The 15,400-nt window shown below is 48.1% G+C and overlaps 1 protein-coding gene across 4 annotated transcripts in view; it reads right to left on the minus strand.

The window, feature by feature from the left end:
- The window catches only part of CHRM1 (cholinergic receptor muscarinic 1), a 62,542-nt gene that overhangs the window by 12,310 nt on the left and 34,832 nt on the right, over positions 1–15,400 (minus strand). The window contains exon 1 of one of the 4 annotated variants that reach the window (XM_030569408.1): positions 2,948–3,250. The exons of the other annotated variants lie outside the window; for them this stretch is intronic. The gene's annotated coding sequence lies outside the window, so the exon portion shown is untranslated. Of the gene's footprint in view, positions 1–2,947; positions 3,251–15,400 lie in introns of those variants that run through there. 4 annotated transcript variants of the gene reach the window in all.

Below are 15,400 nucleotides of genomic sequence, written 5' to 3' on the forward strand. Positions count from 1 at the left end.
GCCGCCCGAAGCATTCAGGCGCCTGGGGCAAAGCAATTTCGGGGGCCTCTTCCATAAAAAAAATTGCAATACTGTACAATACTATATTCTCGTGGGGGCCCCTGTGGGGCCTGGGGCAAATTGCCCCCCCACAGGTGGCCCTGGGAAAAATAAACCTCGCTCATTTTGGCACAAACCCAATTTTAAGAAAACTTCTTCACAAGGTATCACTGGTTCTCAGCATCAGCTAGTGCTAAAAGGCACTAAAGCTCATTAAAAGGGTTGGACAAATATTTTCCATCAAAACTTTTTTTGGATCGAAAACTAGGGGTTTTTAAAAAGCAGAAAAAAATCCCAGATAATGTCTGCTTTCCTTCAAAATTTGTTGTGGTTTTTTAATTAAGCTGAAATTAGTCTGCCAAAACCTGAACATGGTTTGGGGTTTCAGAAGTGTGTGGCCAAATATTTGCTGCTTGCTGTGTTTGATTGTTTAAAGAAACAATAAAAAAATTCTGCTTAAAAATATCCAAAACTTTTGAACCACCTCAGCTTGTGACCAAACACCTGAGCCCATCCAGTCAGAGATTTTTTTCAGGTTTCTGATACTCTGCTGGCTTCCTTGGCTCATATCTGTCTCCATAACTTTGGGTTCATTTAGCTTCGAACATAAGAATGGCCATACTGGGTCAGACCAAAGGTCCATCCAGCCCAGTATCCTGTCTACTGACAATGGCCAATGCCAAGTGCTCCAGAGGGAGTGAACCTAACAGGTAATGATCAGGTGATCTCTCTCCTGCCATCCATCTCCACCCTCTGACAAACAGAGGCTAGGGACACTATTCCTTACCCATCCTGGCTAATAGCCATTAATGAACTTAACCTCCATGCATTTATCTGTTTCCTAGAGACTGGCTCCATGGGGTCCCTCACAAACTGGAGACCGTTACTGTGGGTTTGTCTTTAGTACAGCTTATGTACATACTCCACAAACTGAGCATTTGAGCTTGTTCCAGAATCTGGGATGAGCCTATGTTGTGAAAACTGAAATGCTCAAAATAGCACATGCATGTGAATGGACACAGGGTGCTAAAATTAAGTTAACCCAGGGGTTCTCAAACTGGGGGTCAGGACCCCTTAGGGGGTTATGAGGTTATTACTGGGGGTCGCGAGCTGTCAGCCTCCACCTCAAACCCTGCTTTGCCTCCAGCATTTATAACAGTGTTAAATATATAAAACAGTGGTTTTAATTTATAAGGGGGGGTTGCACTCAGAGGCTTGCTATGTGAGAGGGGTCACCAGTACAAAAGTTTGAGAACCACTGAATTAACCCACCTGAAGCCTCAGGGAATGCAGGGGAGGAGGGTTTCCCTTAGTAGGGTTAGGAAGGAGGCAGGTAGTATAGGATATTGCTCTTCTCATGTGATCCCTCCCCCTATGGCTAATTTTAAATTAAGCTACCCTCCCCTGACATGAATCTCCCTATGGCACTGAAATTAAATATAGACTGTAATTTGGTATTTGAGAAGTGAAAGGGATGGTAGCCCTAATGGAAAAGCTAACAGCTTGGCTCTTCTGCAAGCCTCAAACTGCTGAATGAGCTTTAGGGTATGGAAGGCTGTGCCTCCCAAACAGCCTGGCCCTGCCTCCTATCCAACCCCTGCCCCCCGACTGCCCGCCCCCCCTCAGAATCCCCTCACCATCCTGCTCCTTGTCCCCTCACCATCCCCTAGAGACACTCCCAACCACCACCCCAGGATCCCACCCCTGTCCCCTGACTGCCCTGACCCCTATCCACCTCCCCACTGAGTCCTGACAGACCCCTGGAACACCCACGATCCAACCCTCCCATTCCTTCTCCCCTGACCGCCCCCCACACCTCTGCCCCTAGGACTTGCTGCCCCTTATCCGACGCCCCTTTCCTGGAGCCTCAGTGCGCCACATCCAGGAGCGTCCCTGCTCAGAGCTGTGTGGTAAGGGGGCGGGGCTGGAAGGTCCATCGGGCCCTGAGCTCCGTCCGCTCGGCCTGGAGCTCGCAGCCCCAGCCCCTTACCATGCGACTCTGAGCGGGGAGGAGCTCAGGCCACGCTGGAGCCACACTGCACCGCTGTCCGGGGATGCTCCTGGATGCGCTGAGGCTCCGGGCAGAGGCGTGGTCAGGCTGGGGCCAGGGAGGGAGCCTCAGCCATTCTTGTGGGGGCCCCTGTGGAGCTCGGGGCCTGGGGCAAATTGCCCCCCTTGCCCCCCCCCACTTTGGGCGGCCCTGAAAGGCCCTGAACAGATCCTAGGCACAGCATTAATCCTGGGCTGAGGAGACAGGCCAGCCACCTACAAGGTACAGTTTGAGACACCTTCAGAGCATCAGCTACCTGCACTTTGAAAATCAGGCCTATTTGAGGTATCTGAAGTTGGACAGTTCCCCTGCCTCCTCCTCCCCAAATGCCACCTGAAATCAACTGTCACTTTTTAAAACCATCTTGGCCAAAATACCAGAAGGAAGAGAGTAAAATGAACTGTTAATGGCTGGCCAACTAAGATTCTTGTCTGGAATAAAACAAAAATCCTTGGGAAGAATCTGACTTAACATGGTCCAGCTTTTGAAGGATACAAGTGAAATATACTTAGACCCTTTTGCCACTGCTCCTCGTTATATGTGCTATGGTAGCAACTGGGAGCTCCTGCCAAAATCGGCCCAGTACAGCCACATAGCAAGAGCGCTTGTATTCTGGACAGACAAAGGGTTATTAGCCCTGTTATACAGAGGCGGGAAACTGAGGCACACAGCACTGACTTGCCCTAGGTCACACAATGAGTCTGAAGCAGAGCTGGCAATTGAACCCAGACCTACTGAATCACAGTCCAGAGTTTACCACCACAAATCCCTCCACCCAGTGCCCAGTGTTTCTCTAAGATCTGCCAGTGGCTCAGAATTTATTGCATAGTAGCAGCAGCAGGAGCAAAATATACTCACCGGAGCTGATCTGTGAAGTTGTTTAGCTTCTGTGTGAGTAATGCCCAATTCAGGCTGGGAAATGGGACCTATGCATGTGCACATGCACACGGAGGTGGAGTTGTGCAAACGGGGAAATGCAAATATTCTCATGGGGAGACACACCCCTCCATACAACCAAACACCAGATGCCTGGAAATAACTGATGAATTCTTGGCACGTTTAATAACCGGGATTCCTAAGAAAGAGAGAAACCTGTTTCTTGTCTTTGTTTCTGATTCTGAGTGTCGGTTAACAGAAGAGACAGCTGTGGAGTAAGCAAGGAGGCAAGATAGTGAAAAGGTTCTCACTTTGCAAAGGAAACCACAGCCCAGTCCTAGGAAGGTATTAAAGTGAAGCATATATAACCCTTGAAAAGTCTGGCCAGGGGGCAATAGTAGGCTTAAAAGGGCTGTGTATGGCATGCACCACTTGGGAAAGACAAAGAGCCAACCCAGCAGGGCACTGAGTTGGGACTTAGGAGACCCAGGTTCAATTGCTAGTTCTGCCACTGGGCTGCTGGGTGACCTTGGACAAGTCTCTTCCCTACTCTGTGCCTCAGTTTCCCCATCTATAAAATGCAGATAATGATATTGACCTCCTTTGTAAAGTGCTTTGAGATCTATGGATGGAACATGCTATGGAAGAACTAGATATTTTTATTAACACGTGTTGTGTCCCAGGGCTGGCTGAAAAATAGTAATTTTTCACCAGAAATTAAAAAAAAAGATCACTTTTCCCCTTCAAAAGTTTGCAGAAAGTTATTTTTTTTCTTTCCCCAATTAAATATTGGAAACCAAATGTTTTTGGTCTTCCTTACAAAATTTTCATTTGTAGAAAACTGACATTTTAATGAAAACGTTTCTATTCTCATGTTGTTTTGTTGTTGTTAGGAGGGCAGGAGACAGGATAATTTCGATCAAACCAAAAGTGAGAATATCTGTTTTTTATTTAAAAAATAATTTTTGGTTGAGGGAAAAAGGTTGTTGACTCCCTCTATTTCACCCACTTCCAGGAACAGAAAGAGAACCAGACCTCCCAATACAAAAAATAACTCAAATATTTTTCTCTTTCGTTTGCCGTGTTGCAGCCATGTTGGTCTCAGGATATGAAAGACAAAGTGGGCAATGAGTGAGATAATATCTTTTACTGAGCCAACATCTGTTGGTGAAAGAGATAGGCTTTCGAGCTTTCAGGTGAAGAAGATCTCTGAGAAGCTCAAAAGCTTGTCTCTTTCACCAACAAAAGTTGGTCCAATAATAGATATTACCTCACCCACCTTGTCTCTCCAACATTTTTCTAGTCTTATTTAGTGTATGTAAGTTTAATAATAATGAATCTAGCTAAATTCTCATTATCTAATCTAGTCTTATTTGTTTTATCTAATTTTATAATCCTCAATTTAGAAAAAAACCCTAATTTTATTTTAACCTAATCTTATTTTTGAAAATTGGACGGCATCCCTCTCCACATGATATTTACTGTATCACAGCAGCTCCTACTAGTCCCATGTGATCAGGACCCTGTTGTGCTAGTTGTTGCTCAGGCACACAGTGAGAGACAGTCCCTGCATATAAAGGTCGGGAGGGAAAACAGAGGCAGAAGGAGGGGAAGGCACTTGCTGAGGGTCATACAGCTGGTCAGTGAAAAAGCAGGGTATAGAACCCAGGTCTAGTGAAACCTAGCGCTAGCTGCTGGGCCATTGCTAAGTATTCTAATGAACTACCTTATGCGTGCAGTATAAATGAATGGAATCAGAGCAGTGTAACTGTGCATGTGTGTGTAATTTTATTATCTGTACTGGAATAGTGCCAGAGATAGACCAGGGCCCCATTGCTTTAGGTGCTATACAAACACAGAACAACGAGATGGAAGCTCCCTGCCTCAAAGAGCTTCCAGTCCAAGTAAATCTACTATGATGATTACCGTTGTCTTATGCCCTATACTGCTGCTGGTTTATGGAGTGTCTTAGCTCAAGAGCTCTACTTTTGGAAAAGATGTAGAAGGCCATGCTGCTTTTCAAAACAAGTTTAAACAAGCAACCTGTTTATTCCTGGCTGTTTCTTGAATCTTGGAGCATGCTCTGGTGAAGGTTTTCAGTATCTCCAGCTCCCCCAGTGGCAGCAGGCAGTACTACACCGTGCAGCACTTCAGCCACATGACTCGTATTCCTGGAGTGTTGCCCACTTCTAGATTTCTTTATCAAGAGACATGATTTTGGCTGGGGCTGGAGTCCGTCATGCCATTAAGTGAGAAGCACCAGCTTTCTAGTGAACTTGAGTCCTCCAATTGGCGATCTGCCCAACTTGTCTGCCTCCTAGGGCAGACTAACCAAATAAGAGCTGCTGCAGGCAGAATTCTCTTCCCCTCTCCCTCTGCCTCCTGCTCCCCAAGACCCCATAGCAACCCAAAGCCATACCCACAGGAGGGGAGGAGGGAGCTAAAGAGCCCAGCGGACAGCTCTGCCTCCCACCACCCCAGCAATTCAGACAGGATGGTGATTCTTCTCCTTGCTTCCCCCCCCCCACCTGCAGCACTCAGCCTGGGATGGGGCAGAGGGGGTTAAAGAGCCCTTGGAGCTGCCCCCTAGCCAGGAAGCTGCCCCCACTGAGCTCCCAGCTAGGAGAGGGGAGGTGAAGAGCCTCAGGCGGAACAGAGGTGAGGCTGGGGGGCTGAACTGAGCAGGGCTGGACTGGACTGAGAGGGGCTGGAGAGCTCAGCTGTTGGCTTAGGGGGCAGAATTAATTGCTGGACAGAGGATGGGTGGATGAAGGGGTGAGAGCTCCTGCAGCAGGGGCCAAAGTGACCTTACCCAATAAATTCTGGGAAGTGGGCAGCACTAATTGTCGATATGGTTGCCAACCCACCAGGATTGGCCTGGAGTCTCCCAGAACCTCTCCCAGAACTGGCATCGATCTCCTGGTGACTACTGAAAGCAATCCAGGATATTTTAAGAAAATGACATTGCATCATGTGGGGGGGGGGGGTTCCCAGAATAGCTTCAGTCAGAGTTGGCAGCCCTCATGGTCGTAATTTCCCCCTCCAATTCCTCCCCGGCTGGTATAGGCAGGGGAGTTCAAACAACAAAAGATAGACCAACATGTACAATAGTCTTTAAATATCTCATTTTCTAGGCTGATCTTGATTTTTCTGGGTCTGAATCATTATTTTTGATCTGTTGAGGTTGGTGATACTGCTAGTAGCAAGGCTGTTGGTACGGCTGAGCCCCAGTAAATCTTAAGGACCAGGCAGCCCTAGGTGATATTCACTCCTTCGTAGAGGGGCCTGCACAAAGCCTTTGCACCATTTCAGGTAAGATAGTCTTTGTTAGGTCTTTGTACAGGGATGAGTTTCACACATTAATGCACTACATACATCTTCTGTGCACCAAGTGGGGGTAAAACAAGGTTTTAGGGCAGGGCCGCCCAGAGCATTCAGGGGGCCTGGGGCCATCGGCGGCAGGCGGTTCCGGTGGACCTCCCGCAGGCGTGCCTGTGGAGGGTCCGTTGGTCCCACGGCTCCGGTGGAGCATCCGCAGGCACGCCTGCGGGAGGTCCACCGGAGCCGCGGGACCAGCAGACCCTCAACAGCCATGCCTGCGAGAGGTCCACCAGAGCCATGGGACCAACAAGCGGCAGGGGGCCTCCCGCGCAGCGAAATGTCTAGAGCTGGCCCTGTTCGGCGGCGGGGGGCCCTTCCGTTCTGGGACCCGCAGCTGAAGTGCCCCGAAGACCCGCGGTGGGGGCTCCCCGCCGGCGAATTACCGCCAAAGTGGGACCCGCCGCCGAAGTGCAGCCGGCTCTTCGGTGGTAATTCGGTGGCGGGGGGCCCCCGCCACGGGTCTTCAGGGCACTTTGGCAGCGGGTCCCTGACGGCAGGGCCCCCTGCCGCCGAATTACTGCCGAAGACCGGGTTGCACTTCGGCGGCAGGTCCCGCTTCGGCGGTAATGCAATGGCGGGGGGTCCTTCCGCCCCGGAGCGGAAGGACTCCCCCGCCAGCGAAGACCGGGAGCGGAAGAAGCTCCAGGGCCTGGCCCCGCAAGAGTTTTCTGGGGCCCCTGAGCGAGTGAAGGACCCCGCTCGTGGGGGCCCCTGCGGAGTCCGGGGCCTGGGGCAAATTGCCCCTCTTCCCCCCCCCCCGGGCAGCCCTGTTTTAGGGTCAGACCCTCAGCTCTTTCAATCAGCATCACATTATGGAAGTCAATGTAGTGATTTGCACCAGCTGAGGACTTACACTAGCTGGGGATCTGTCCCATTTTGTACACAGGGGTGGGTAAAAGTTTAAGTGTGTGTTTTTCCCCTGAGGAGTAGACAGCTGTCTAGTGCTCTTCCAATCAGTCCCACCGATCTAGATTGCAGTTTCAAGACGCTGGGGGGCGGGGGGCAGGAGGGGGAGGAGACACAACCCCCAGATGACAGATCAATCAATCATTTCCTAACCTTGTGAAGGTTTTTGTATTATTAGATGAGGTTTTAGCTAAATGAAATCTGGGCTGATGACTGGGAATCCATAGCTGTCTCATGCTATTTCAGTCTCTGCTTCATGCACAGCCTGGCTCCATGTGAGGATGGGGATAGCGATAACACAGTAATCAGACTGTTTTTCTGGGCCAGGCCTCAGTGAGGAGTCACTGGATGGAATTCTTAGGGCAATGTTATGCTAGATGATCACACCAGTCCCTTCTGACCTAAACTCATTGGTCATCCTCATCTCAGAAATGATACAGCAGAAATGGTCCCCTTTGGCCTTAAGATCTATGTCTCTCTGGCCACCCAAAAGATATAGTGGAAATAGTGGGAGGGCTTCAGGGATGAGGAATGAGAAGAGACTTGGAGAAATTGGTTTCAGTGTGGGAGGGGAGAAACCTATTTTCTCTCACTATTCCCCTCCTGCTCTTTTTTCAGTGGAGAATTATTTTTAAAGTGAGTGGTTGGTCCCCCTGCCCCCTACCATTGAAACAAAACAAAAATTAGAAATGTTTGCTTTTTGCAATGTTTTCATTCTAAATAAAAAGGAAAAATTCCAGCACAATGAAAATGTATTTGTTTAAAAAGCCATTTTTGTCCAAACAAACACCTTGATGAAATTTTTTTTGACCAGCTCCATTCATCCCATTAGTTACTGCTATTAATTTTGTTTATTTGTATTAGGAACATAGGACTGTAGGGCACCTCCTGGATCACTGAGTCCCGTCCCTGCTATTGTAGGCAACCCTGTCATAGAATCCCAGAAACGAGGTTGTTTGCTTCCCAGTCCTCTTACTGGGAGGCCGTTCCTAAATCTCACTGCTCTGTGGAATTGCAGTAGCACTGAGGAGCCCCAGTCATGGGCCAGGAGTCAAACCTTATTGTGCTAGGCACTGTACAAAGACAGAACAAAAACATAGTCCCTGCCCCAGGATGCAGCTTGGCTGAGCAGCGGCTCCGGGCATGAATTTTGCTACACACTAATGTCCCATTGATTTCATCTTGTCCCCAGTCATCCCCCCCCCCCAGCCCCTGCCAAAGATTTCCTACTTCTGGTTGGTTTGAAAGGGAAAAGTGGGTTTCTTTTCTTTACCTGTTACAGCTCACGAGTGACTCCTGGGTTCTGGCAACCCAGGCAGCAGTGATGGGAAGTGAATGGTATATGAATAATTGAAGGGGGAGGTTGGGTCTGCGTGGTGCTGTGGAAGCAAAAGCCCCAGAGACCTCTCCTTTCCCAAGCACCAGGAACTGTGTTTCCTCTCCCCTTACTCCTCCTTTGCATCCTTTAAAGGGTTCAGAATGCTTTGTCTACGCACTCAGGCATGATCCTTTAATTATACTGGGGTTTTTTAAATCTCACAACACCCCCCACAAGTTAGAGTGGTAAATTTGTGGGTGAGATTTGGGCTAATGATACTGAAATATCTGTCTTGAGATCCACAGATTAGGGGGGCCACATTCTCAGCTGGCTGCCCCTGGAGTCTAGGGAGAACTTGGGCAAGTCATTTAGGTGCTCTGTGCCTCAGTTTCCCCCTCTGTAAATTGGGGATAATAGCACTGCCCTGTCTCTGAGGGGTTTTGTCACATTAAAGATAGTGAGGGGCCCATATACTATGGTGATGGGAGCCATACAAGCACCTCAGATCCAGTTGCTACATGCTTTTATGTCAGCAATTAAATCCCCTCGGGCTTTGCGAGTGAAGATCCCGATTCCTCCCTTGCACAGATCCCTGCTAGTGCCAGTTCATCAGCATTTGATTTTCCTTGTGGACGTAACCCTCAGCCCCTTGTTTCCCTGGCTCTATTACTGCTCTGTAATTCAAGAGATGGGGTTGATCAGGTGTTTTTTTCACAGCTCAGGACAACTTCTGAATGGAAGGGTGCAGAGGAGATCGTTGGAGAAGTGTCAGAAATTTTCTCCTTTTTTCCTGGAGGATGCCCTGCAAGTCACGTCCCTTTAAAGTGAGATCAGATGGTGGCACAGTAAGAAAATTGAATGTAGGCACCACACACGGGTACTACTTGTTAAGTCTACCTGTGTTTAGAGGCACTTTGCTTTTAAGGCTCCCAGTAAAAATCTGCCACCCCTGTTGTTGTTATTGCTTCCTCATCGTTTGAAATTGGGTGTGATTCTGTTTGGAAGAAAAGAAGTCCTTAGTGTCATCTGTATATTTACAGAAATATAAACAAAGGTCCACTTCCTTGGCAGCATGTGGAACATACACGCCATGTGCAATTTCCTTCCTCAGAAATCACACCCTGAGCTCCTCCAGCCAGCACTGCTCCCAAGAAGAGGTGACCTCTATCCCTGGCTTTCTTTAAGGCTATGGCTACGTGGTAAACTAGGGTTGTGATTTCCCCAGTTCATGTACATGTACTTGTGCTAGCTCTCATCAAGGAAACAGGAGTATAAATAGCAGTGTAGTCGCAGGAGAGGCATGGCTTAGCTGGGCTGAGTACAAACCTGCCTGGAATTGGTGGGTTTGTACTTGGCACAGCTAAGCCATGCCTCTGCTGCTGCTACCCATGCTGCCTTGGCCACACTGCTATTTATACTCGCACTAGCGCAAGTCTGTGTACATGAGAAAGGGAATCATTCCCCTTAGCTTGTAGCCTAAGAGCCATTGCTTCCCTGAGCTTCATCACCAAGAACCAATCCTGCAATCCCAGTGTTTAAAATCTTTAGGGAATAGAACCCAGGAGCCCTGACTCTCAACCCCTGTGTTCTAACCCTTAGACCCTCTCAGGGCTGGGACTACCACCGGAGTCCTGATGTACAACCCCCCTGCTTTAACCTCTGGCTCTTCCAGAACCTCTAACTGAGGCTCTGTCTGCACTTGCCCCCTCACTTACTGACCTTGCACACCCTAGCTGTGGCCCCATGAAGTCATGAGAACTCCTTGTCCACCTCCTCCTGGTGGCCATCCACCAAACCAGGAGGAGGAAGCTTGACAGAGGAGGGTTTTTGTGGGAGGAGTGCACTCTGCCAGTCATGGGACTATTTCCTGTCCCTTGTCTGATCATTCTCTGGGTAGAGTTCCCCCGGGTGGTGTCCATTAACTCTTTAGACACCTTTGAGGAATAGTGGGTGCTGCCAGGGTTCTCTGCTTGGTGTCCCCTTGGGGATCCCTGATTTTCAACCTTTGACCTTTCCTCCTGCCCTTTTTTTTTTCATTTTTTGTCCCTCATATTCACTTGCCAGCTGGGTTCAATGGCTTTCCCCCCTCAGTTGAGGGGCGGGCATTTAGATTTTGGATCCCACTACTTGCAATAGGTACGCTCCCTTCCTCTCCCAGAACTACGGGTAGAACCCAGCAGTCCTGACTCCCAGCCCTCCCTGGGCTTGGCTCCTAACTTTTCTCATTGTCTAGTTTGTAATGTTGCATGACTCCCATACTCTCTGAAAGCAGAGGCCCCGCCCTAAATGACCAGGCCAAGCTATGATGGGGAGCAGACTACTCCCATCATTACCTGAAGGCCAGCAAGCATCATTCTAATTACCAACTGGCAAACCAGCCAGCTGGAAGGTAGAAATACAAGGATCATGTGAACAAGGGTGACCCACAACGAGGCCTCTGAGGTCTGTCATCTGGAGAGCATCAGCCATATGAACAAACTCCTTTGCTATCACAACACAAAGCCTCATTGCTTCTAATTGGCTCAAATATGCCTCTAATTGACAACGATTATTTACTTAGCTGTGCAGGTAGGTTTTGGTTTCAATGCTGTGCTTGCTTGTGGCCTGGGCTGTAGGCTGGATTTTTAGCTGTTGTAAATCAGTGTAGCTCCACCAAAGTTACATTTATGACATTAACCTAGATTAAGGCCATGACAAGCTGGGAACTACACAAACGCTGACCATGATTGAGGCCAGTATCCCGCTGTGTGTGTCACAGACCCTGACTCAGACTGGGACTCTGCTGGGCTGGGTGCTGCACAAATACATAATGGCAGACAGTCTGCCCCAAAGGGCTTGCAATTGAAATAGACAAAGAGTGAGAGTGGAAACAGGCACAGAGCAGGATAGGGACTTGCTCAAGGCCACACAGTAGGTCAGTGGCAGAGCTGGGAATTGAACCGAGCTGTGCTGCATTCACATTAGTGCCTGAGCCATTTGACCATGCAACTTATTTCTTTAGAAAACACAAAGTCACTTGCAAATTCTGCAGGACATGTGCTGTATCCTTTAGCAGTGAATGGATCTGGAGAGCAAAATGACTCATTCTTTTGTAAATCACACCACATTTTAAATGCTACAAGCTGCATTTGATGGTGTTTAGCACAGGGAGGATATCTGGGGAGGAAAACAACCCAGCATGCCTACTTTTTCCTCCCAATACAGACACCCGCCTTCTTCATACACACAGTTTGGGAGAGAGTCCCTGTCCCGAGGAGATTACAAGCTACTTGCACAAAGCAGGACCGTATATGTTGGGAAGCTGCGAAGATAACCCACAGATCTTGTAAATCCCTTTTCAGCCACACAGCTCAAGGCACACTACAAGTTTACATTTCACAGACAGGGAAACTGAGGCACAGGGCAGTGATGTGACTTGCTCAAACTCACCAACAGGCCATGGCTGAGCTGGGAATAGAATCCCCACTTGCAGCAGCTACAGAACTATACAGTGAGCATGTCCGGATGAATGTAGGTTACAAGGTAACATAGAGATGGCCCAGTACTCTATCCACTAGGCCAGCGGGTCTCAACCAGGGGTGTGCATACGCCTGGGGGTGCCCAGAGGTCTTCCAGGGGCTATGTCAGCTCATCTAGTTACTTGCCTAGTTTTACAACAGGCTACATAAAAAGCACTAGCGAAGTCAGTGCAAACTAACATTTCATACAGACACTGACTTGTTTATACTGCTCTGTATACTACACACTGAAAGGTAAGTACAATATTTATATTTCAATGGATTTATTTTATAATTATATGGTAAAAATGAGAGTGAGCAATTTCTGGGACACTTCTGTATTTTTAGGTCTGATTTTGTAAGCAAGTAGTTTTTAAGGGAGGTGCAACTTGGGGCACGCAAGACAAATCAGACTCCTGAAAGGGGATACGGTAGTTTGGAAAGGTTGAGAGCGACTGCACTAAGCCACACTGTCTCCAAGGTCACAGAGGGAGTTGGTGACAGAGCTGGGAAGCGAATAAAGCTCTCCAATGACCCAGACCCAGTTTAGCCTAGCACCTTGCCCATAAGCCCACCCTTCTTTCCAAAGTGCTGCACTAATAAAACCTCACCAGCCCCTAACGCATGCCTGGAAAGTGGGCAGCAGCTACTGTACCTGAGTGAGTTCCATATGGAGAATAACCTGCATTGTCCTTCTCCCAAGACTAGCGTAACTTTACAACGCTTCTGCGCTCCATCCCTGTGCGGTTTTGCTTCTCTCGTCTTTAATCCAATTTTTGACCAGGCAGGAGGCAAGCAGGTTAAAATGCAGAAGTTTTCTGGCAGCTTATGTTATTGTCCCTGTATTTCTTGTCTGTCTGTTGAACCTTGTGTAAATATCCCGTCACACATCAAACAAACCCTCCCACTAACTTGATGGCATGTGAGCCCTTATTAGAAAAAGGGGCTGCAGGAGCCACTCTTAGAGCTGCAGCTCACAGCAATGATGATGTGGGGTTTGGGGCTATTGCTATAGGGACATAAGAATTGCCAAACCAGATCAGACCAATGTGCCCATCTGGCATCATATCCCTCCTCTGACACTGGCCAGTGCCCCAGTGACCGTTTCCTCCTGAACCCCAGTTGCATTATGGCCAGAAGCCGGCAGATTTACAGCCCTACTTATTTCTACTCCTGTAGCTCAGATGATATCAGTTTGCACTGGCAGTCTTTAAAGTCTAGGGTTCAACTGCAGCTGCTGATTTATGGAGCCTTATTGCTGCATGTAATGGAACCAATGCTTAGGGTCCTAGCTGAGGACTTTGAAGACCAGGGTTCTATTCCTTTCTTGGACATAGACCTCTTGGGCAAGTTGCTATTTGAAATCAATGGGAGCTAGATCCCTAAAAACCTTTAAAGATCTAGGCCTTTGTTTTCCCGTGCCTCAGTTTCCCCATTTGTAAAAAGAGAGCTGTTAATGTAATGGGGACTGTATAAATACCTTACAGTGATAGGTCCCCACAATGAAATTGTTCTCCTTTCTGCACTCACAGACTGACTCTAATACAGGGCTTGAATGTGGAAACTCAGATCTCAGTCTGTTTTCAGATCTGCTCTTCCCATTTCATAGACTGGAACAGACCATTCTGATCATCTAGTCTGACTCTCTGCATTACCCAAGCCAGCATTGGCTTCAAGGAGCATGTGCATACTGCCTTACAATCTGAGTTGCAATGGCCCCACCGAAGCCTGCACTTCTTACTCTATGCCCTCGTCCAGACTAACCCCCGGCATCGGCGGGTTAAAATCGATTGCTCGGGGATCGATATATCGCGTCTAGTCTGGACGCGATGTATCGATCCCCGAGCGCGCTTACATCGATTCCGGAACTCCATCAACCCGAACGGAGTTCCGGAATCGACACGGAGAGCCGCGAACATCGATGCAGCGCCGTCCAGACGGCTGAGTACCTCGATTTTAGAAATTCGACTTCAGCTACGTTATTCCCGTAGCTGAAGTTGCGTATCTAAAATCGATTTTAATATCTAGTCTGGACGTGGCCTATGCCTCTCCCCTCTGCTCCCTGCAATCCATGTGCTCAAGGATCAGAACTCCCCTGGTGCCAGCCAGGTGTACTACAGTCCTAAGAGCAGCTCCTCCAGTGGGAGCAGGTGGTACTGCATCCTGCTGTACACAGCCCACATGACATTAGAGTTGGTTGGGAACTGCTCAACAAATCTTTTTTTCATCAAAGAATGCCTGTTCACTGATGCTGAAAGAAGGTCCGTTTTAACACATTTCCTGACAAAAAAATGTAGAGAACATTTTTTTTAAATTGTTGACATTTTCCATTCCAACATTTTTCTAAATTAAAAATTTGGGTGGTTTGGTTGGAAACAACTTTTTGTTTAGAAATTTAAGCTAATTAGGCCTAAAACCTCTTACGAAAGAGAAAAGGTTGAAATCCAAAGAAAACATTTCCACAGACCTAAACCCAGAAATGGTTTGGTTGTTTGCTTCGTGACTGTTTTCAGGATTTTTGACCTTTTTGTCCTGATTTGAGATGAGAAAAAAAATTTGAACTCTCAAAAATATTAGCAGGACCAGAAAACCATTTGCCACCCACCTCTCCAGGACACAGCAATGACACTACTTGTGGGACTGATCACCATTAATCCCCTAAAATTTAGCTGTCCCATGTCTCAGTGTTTCCTACAATGGGAGGAATTCTTCTCTGGTATGGAATCTGGGCTCATCTTTTCTTCCACACCCAACTTCCTGGTTAATAACAATCACACTCTCTGCACTCCTTGAAGAAGATGATTTAAAGAAGAATCTCTCTGAGGATTAAAGGGAGTGAGTGTGAATGAGTGTAAGAGATGCTGGACAGGAGCTGCTTGTCATTGGCTGCATGGTTTGAATAGATTGGAAAAGCATGGAACCCTCTCATTCAGAGCCCCTCGTGTGTGCTGTTTGTGTGGTTTGGACATTGATGCCTGCAATGAGTGCTATATGACAACATTATGGTTAAAACAAGAGAACTGGGACTCTTGGGTTCTATCCCCCTCTCTGGGAGGGTTATGTTGTTTAGTGGTTAGAGCCAGGGGACTAGGAGATAAAATTTCTCAGATGCTCTACTATGACCTCCTGTGTTACCTTGGACAAGTCATTTTGCCTCTATGTCCCCTTACCACCCTTCGCGTGTCTGTTTATTTAGATTTCAAGTGCTTGTGGGGCAGAGGCTGTGTTTTAAAATGTGTCTATGCAACTCCCAGCACAATGGGGTCCAGTCTGGGGTCAGGATCTGTGCAGCTCCCAGCACAGCAGGGTTCTAATCACTGTCGGGGTCGGTGC

This window comes from Gopherus evgoodei, chromosome 7, assembly GCF_007399415.2.
Source record: "Gopherus evgoodei ecotype Sinaloan lineage chromosome 7, rGopEvg1_v1.p, whole genome shotgun sequence".
Classification (NCBI taxonomy): domain Eukaryota; kingdom Metazoa; phylum Chordata; order Testudines; family Testudinidae; genus Gopherus; species Gopherus evgoodei.